This window comes from Triticum dicoccoides, chromosome 2B, assembly GCF_002162155.2.
Source record: "Triticum dicoccoides isolate Atlit2015 ecotype Zavitan chromosome 2B, WEW_v2.0, whole genome shotgun sequence".
Lineage (NCBI taxonomy): Eukaryota > Viridiplantae > Streptophyta > Magnoliopsida > Poales > Poaceae > Triticum > Triticum dicoccoides.
In genome coordinates this window covers 288,753,516-288,760,362 of record NC_041383.1, presented here as the reverse complement: position 1 = coordinate 288,760,362, position 6,847 = coordinate 288,753,516, and positions in this window count along the sequence as shown.

Genomic DNA, 6,847 nt, shown 5'->3' with positions numbered 1-6,847 from the left:
CTAATCTGTGAAGACCAACACTTCCAAAGATATGATGATTCCCATGTGTTGGCGACTTATCATCCAAAATCGAGCCGGGTTAAATTTAAACCACACTTACACTTAGATCTTGGAACAAAAAAGTATCTAGTCAAATAAAGGATGTGTTCAAATAAAACTTAAACCAAATAAGAAGAAACAATCAAGGCTTCTGATTCAAATACGATCAGTAAACCGTTCCAAAGGGATTAAGCTAGGATTCGAATACGGTCATGTAGCCCCCAGTGGCTTTGGCGTTGCGCTGATCAAGAGGGTACCGACAGCTATGTTCTCTTTGGTTTGGATACGACCTATGTTTGAACAGGAAGCCCCCTAATTATCTTGAGAGTTTTTTAACTACTCTGATTCAAATACGATCAAAGTCGGTTCCCAAAAGGGGTTAAGCTATGATTCGAATACGATCAAGAAGCCCCCTAGTGAGCTCGGCAGTGTGCCGATCAAGAGGGTACCGACATCTATGTTCTCTTTGGTTCGAATACGACCTATATTTGAATAGGAAGCCCCCTAATGATCATGAGAATATTTAACGACTCTGATTCTAATACGATCAGGGTCAGACCAAAATGGTTAAGCTAAATTCGAATACGATCAGCTCCCAATGGTTATTAAAGCAGGGCACCTATGTTTGAGTTGTGATTTGTAAAAGACTCTCTTTGGTCCCTTTAATTTTTCCTGAGAACTCAAGCTTTGCGAGAGATAAATTCTTTTTGAACCGGATTTTGAACCGGATATTGAGAGCTTGAAAGCTTTGTAAGAGACAGATTTCTCCTGAACCAGATTTTGAACCGGTTATGTGAGAGCTTCTCTTGAACCGGATTTTGAACCGGATAGGTGAGAGCTTCTCTTGAACCGGATTTTGAACCGGAATTCTTCATTTTGAGCCGGAAATTTTTCCGATGGCCTTTAAACTAGCAATATTTACTGAGCCACATCCATGTAGCCCCCGAGTCTCAAGGTGGCTCGAGGAGTTGTCTTTGAGATTCTCCATATTTGACCATAGCAGAAGGTGTATATCATTGGTGTTGATAGCGCGATGTGAATCCACAGAATGCTGAGGTGACTGAGGCGGGTTCTAAATGATCCCGTATGAGCCGTGTCAGCAACTCGGCCAATGGTTCCTTCCAACTGGATGTTTTGAAGTTAGCCAAACTGTAGAGGCGGCAACATGTGCGCCTGCCCATTGAGCTGTCCGGTGCAGACGGCGGCTGATAACACATGATAATTTTCCTCCAAGTTGTTGGAAGATAACCGGGCTTCCCAAACAGTGACTTGCTCATACTCAACAATCAGCTCACACAGACATGTGTGGCCCGCTATGTTGATATAGACCAGGCCGCGAGAGACAGACGGTAAAGACGATCGTAGCATCAGAGGTAGCACAGACATATGAGCCGGCGGTGGCGTTGTAAGCCGGTGTGGACGGGCGAGTTGATGTAGACCAGGCCACAGGAGCGGCCAGTTGTGCACGTCCGTTCATCGGGTAGTGTGGCATGGATGAAACACCGGACACAAGGTTGCCAGTGTGTGTTCTGTACCCATGATATAAACCACGTTTGTAGTGAATAATTGTCCTCATTTTCTGTCAGAGAAATACGTCTCCTCTGGCATCTTGCGAGAAAGTGGAGATGGCAGTGCCTAGCAAATGCCATGCAATATTGCTTTCTTTATTCTGATTCTTTTGGCTGACTTGACCAGCACAGTAGCATAGTATTTTTCTTTGATCTTTTGTTTGTTTCCAACAGCAGTCTTGAAACTGCTGACCGTTGCATGTCCAACGCTAGCACGACCCGTGTGGCGCTAGCACTGTGGTTTACTGAACAAATGGCTTGATGAGGGACCGTGGCATCATAGGTGACCTCTTCAGGTGGCTCTTGGCAGAAGAGGCAGAGTCCACAGCGGCAGACTGACATAAGCTTGGCACGAATCACACGGACGGGACGTGCAGTGGCACAAACCGGCAAAGGGCGCACGTGGCGCAGAAGTGGCACGAAGTGAAGGGCGGGGCGGCTTGTAGGAAGAAGAGAGTCGGCCCGAAACTCGAGGAGAAGCAAGGCCAAGCAGCTTTAGAGGCGGCCGGGCGTCTTGGCCATGGCAGCATGGCGAAGGCGACTCAGGTGTGTGATGGCAGAGGCAACAGCGGCCGAGGCAAGGCCGATGCAGAGCTGGCTTGGGGTGGCGCAGGAGGCCAGGTGCTGCGTAAGCAGTGATAGCAGAGTCAGGCCATGGTCGATCTGACCGATCCACATCCAGGCCGCTGCTGTTTCCTTCTCTCCCTTTTTGTTAATTTTAATAACTGCCGTGATGATAATCTTGCGGCAGCTCTTGACCTCTTCCGACTTGGATGGTTGTAGTAATCAAGGACAAAACACATCTGATCTAGTAGTACTCAAGTAGTACTAGCGGTGCAGATACTAGTGGTGCTTGGGATTGCACGTGGACTATTTTTCAGCTAGCATATGCAGTACTAGTAAACTGCTCCAGATCCGTGTCGGCATCAGGTTTTGAACGACTGTCTCAGATCCTCGCTTGAACAATGGAGTAACAGAATCAACAGACAGTCCAGTTGCGGGCGCTAGAAGGAGGGTGGAGGATGAGCCCGTTGCAGCGACTTAGGCAGACTGCATCTCAAGCACGAGATGAGGCGGCTTAGCGCGGAAGAGAGAGTCGTAGCGCGGACGGCTGCAGAAGCCCGATGGCGACTCACAGCGTGGCTAGAGAATCAGAGAGACGACACCTCGGAAAGAGCTAGAGGGCGTCCAGAGGCACGACGAGGCAGAAACAAAGCAACGAGCCGGCGGCTCAAGCGGGCGGGCACAGCGGCCAGCGGTAAGTCGGAGTCAAACCAACGAGCAGGCGACTGAGGCGCGTGGGCGGGTAGGCCGGAGGCCAGAAGCGTGTAGGCCAGCGGGGGCGCGCCGGAGCTGACCGGAACAATGACCGGGTCCGGGCGTGTGGGCGAGGCTAGGTCACTCGAAACTGGCCTCAGCAGTGAAGGAGCGACGCCAAGGAGGTTGAAGTGGCAACAACTTGGTGGAGCAAGGCCGCGGCTCGGGACATAGGCGCAATGGCCGGTGGCTGCCAGGCAGCGACTCGGCAGCGGAGACCGAGTTTGTGGTCCTCTCTGTTTTCCCAGTCGTGGCTGTTGTCTTCCTCTTCTCTTTTTTGTTTTTGCATTTTGAGGTGCTAGTTTAACCGTGACCTGACAATAATCAATTTGTCTTGATACTTGACAAAACCCAAGGCAATACCCTGCATCCAGATTTGAAGTGACCCTATAGAAAACGTGTCCGTGTTCCCTGATCATGGTGGCGCTTGATGAAAGTCCCGTCGGTCCCGCTGACGTGTGAGTGGTCCAAAAAATTTAATCTGTCTTTGAATTGTATCGCCTCTCGGTATTATCAACTCAGCAATCTTGTTGCGGTGCACCTGATGCAACCATAATTTCTGGAATTTTTCTTCATCCGATGAATTGCAAACTTCTCGATCCCTCGGAAAGATCCCTCCAAGAGCTCAACACCATCGTGCGCAGGCCCCACGGTGGGCGCCAACTATCGTGGAATTGTCATGGCAGATGTCCTCAGTGTTAGGACTTAGTCGCGAGGCAAATGCATCTATGCGGTAGCTTCAGAGGGGTTGAGCGGAATCGAGAGACACAACACAAGACAATGATTTAGACAGCTTCGGGCCCCAGGAAACATCATCTGGTAATAACCCTACATGTTGTTAGTGGCTAGGTCTCATTATGATCATGAGGGAGTCGCTGGCTTGCCGGCCCTTTGTGTCTAGCCCTAGAGATTGTCTCTTATTACTTGTCCCTCATTGGGGAGCCCTGCACCTCCATATATAAGTTGAAGGGGTGGGTTACATGATTAGTCCTAGTAGGATTAGGATTACTCTATTACAAGTGGAGTCCTAGTCTTGCTTCCTTTGTAGGAGAATATTCCTTATGCCTTTTCCCTTGAGCCGGCCTTCTGGGACTTGGGCCTTGTCATCCGTCTGACCCGCTGTCAGGGCCATCCGTGAGTTGCCAGGCTCGTGAGTCGTCAGACCAGTGAGCCACCAGACCAGTGAGTCGCCAATTCTCCGGCGGGTTACTAATGAAACACCAAGTGCGGCTGGGTCATACTTCCGACTGGGTCATACCGTGGGGTATATCCCCGACACTTGGCGTCCTGCTCCTTCTCTGGCAGTGTCCCTTGAAGCAAGTACACCTTGAACTCTCTGGTCCAGCAGCCCTCCTGAGGCTCGAGTGCGAGCAGGAGGCAGGCTCCCGAGGGGTGACCACAGGCTAGGGAGCCCGTCTCGGGTGCCCGTGGCAAGTCCTCCTAAGGTGGTGCTGGAGTCGTGGCGTGTGGGGTCGCAGACGGCTTGAAGAGCCGTTCCTCAAACACCCCCGGCTCCTGAGGGAGCCTGTGGGATGTTCTTTTGGCGATGTCGTCTGCTTCCTTGTTCGTCCCGCGTGGCACGTGCTGCAGCTCCACGCCCATGAACCGCTTCTCCATCTTGCGCACCTCCTCTAGGTACGCCTCCATGTGCTCCTACTTGGGCATGTACTCCTTGTTGGAGAAGTTGATGAGAAGCTGAGAGTCGACCCTGATGGTGAGGTGCTTCACTCCCAGCGTGTCCGCGGCCCTGAGTCTGGCGAGCAAGCCTTCAAACACTACGTAACAGAGCTTGTCCTTGGTGGATGAGATGAGGATGGCCCCCTCTCATGCGACTTGTCATGCAAACGCCCCATCGGAGTACATGATCCATCCGTCTGGCTCTTCGTCTCCTGGCAGGAGGGAGCAGTCCTCGCCTACTCTGTGGTTGGGAGCGTCAGTCCACTCCGCCATGAAGTCTGTGAGGGCCGTGCCCTTGATGACCCTGGTGGTGCTTAACTCGAGATTGAATGCCTGAAGCTCAATCTTCCATTCAGCAACTTGCCCAGCTGTGTTCGGGCTCTGGAGCACCCTCTCCAGCGGGTACGCTGAAACAACCTTGATGGGGTGGCCTTGAAAGTAGTGGCACAGTTTCCTGGAGGCAACCAGGAGTGCAAGCAAGAGCTTCCGGGGCATGGGGTAGCGTGCCCGGGCCTCCCTCAGCACTGTGCTGACGAAGTAGATAGGGTGCTCGACGAGGGGGGACGCATCAGCGGAATTTTGTTCTTCATGAGGGCACATGTCCTCCATGGCCTCACGAGGCCCGTCCTCGGGAGCCTTGACAGCCACGGGATCAATCGTGGCCTCAGGAGGAATGTCGTCCACCACGCTGGTCGCGACCCCAGATGCCTCGCCTTGAGGGTGTTGTGCCTTGCTTGACGACTGTCCATCCTGTCGAGCATTCTTGATCAAGCGTTCCTTCCTTAGCGCCACCAGGGCGGCGCTTGCTGAGTGAGGGGTTGCTGCCAGATAGAGCACCAAGGGCTCGAGAGGGCTTGGTGCCACCATCACCGAAGGGCTGGTCAAATACCTCTTGAGGTCCTAGAAGGCTGCATCTGCCTCTGGGGTCCACTCGAATGGCTCCTTCCTCTTCATGAGCTTGAAAAACGGGAGGGCGCGCTCCCCCAGCTTGGAAATGAAACAGCCAAGTGAGGTTACACAGCCTGCCAGCTTCTGCATCTCCTTCAGGGTCTGCGGGGGGTTCACGTCCTCTATCGCCATGACCATCTCCGGGTTGGCCTCGATCCCTCTATACGACACCAAGAAGCCCAGTAGCTTGTTGGAAGGGACCCCGTACGCACACTTCTCGAGGTTAAGCCGGAGATCCACCTTGCGCAAGCTAGCGAACGTCTCCTCCAAATCTTATATTAGAGTCTTGGCCGCCCGAGACTTCACCACTATATCATCAACATAGGCTTCTGCGTTCCTCCCGAGCTGCGAACCTAGGGCGATATGCATCAACCGGTGGAAGGTTGCTCCAGTGTTACGCAGCCCGAAGGGCATGCAGGTGTAGCAGTACACCCCGGATGGGGTGAGGAATGTCGTTTTCTCCACATCCTCCACGGCCATCTTGATCTGGTGGTAGCCAGAAAAGGCATCCAGGAACCACAATAGGTCACACTCGGCGATAGAGTCGAAACTGGTTGATGCGAGGGAGCGGGATTGGATCTTGCGGGCAAGCCTTGTTGAGGTTGGTGAAGTCGACACACATGCGCTCCTTCCCTCCTTTCTTGGGGACGATGCCGGGGTTCGCCAGCCACTCTGGGTACCATACCACTCTAATGATCCATGCGGCTTGTAGCTTACGGGTTTCCTGGATGATGAAGGCATGCTTCTCGGTGGACTGGCAGTGAGCCTTCTGCTTCACTGGCCGCACATTTGGACATACACTCAGGTGGTGCTCGATTATCCCCCTTGGGACCCCTGCCAGGTGTTTGGGTTCCCATGCGAATACATCCTTGTTGGCTCACAAAAAGTTGATCAATGCCTCCTCCTGATCCTGAGGGAGGCCAGCCCCTATGGTGAAGGCGGTGCTGGCCATCCCATCCTCACAGACCGACACTTGGTTCGTCTCGGCTCGGTCTTGGGAGAACAACTGCTTCTTCTTGGCCGACGCTACTTCTGGAGCCTCCTGACCCTTCTTCTCGCCGGGCAGCGTGGAAACAGCTGTCCTGAAGGTGAGCTTGAGGGCCAGCAGCGCGCCTTTGGTGTCCCCCACCACCGTGAGGACACCATTGCTGCCAGGCATCTACATGAGGTTGTACGCGGGGTGGGTCGCGACCATAAACCGGGCCAAGGCCGGGTATCCCAGAATAGCATTTTACGACAGGTTGATCTTGGCGATGTCGAAGTCGATGAGTTCAGTGTGGTAGTTGTCGCGGGTCCTG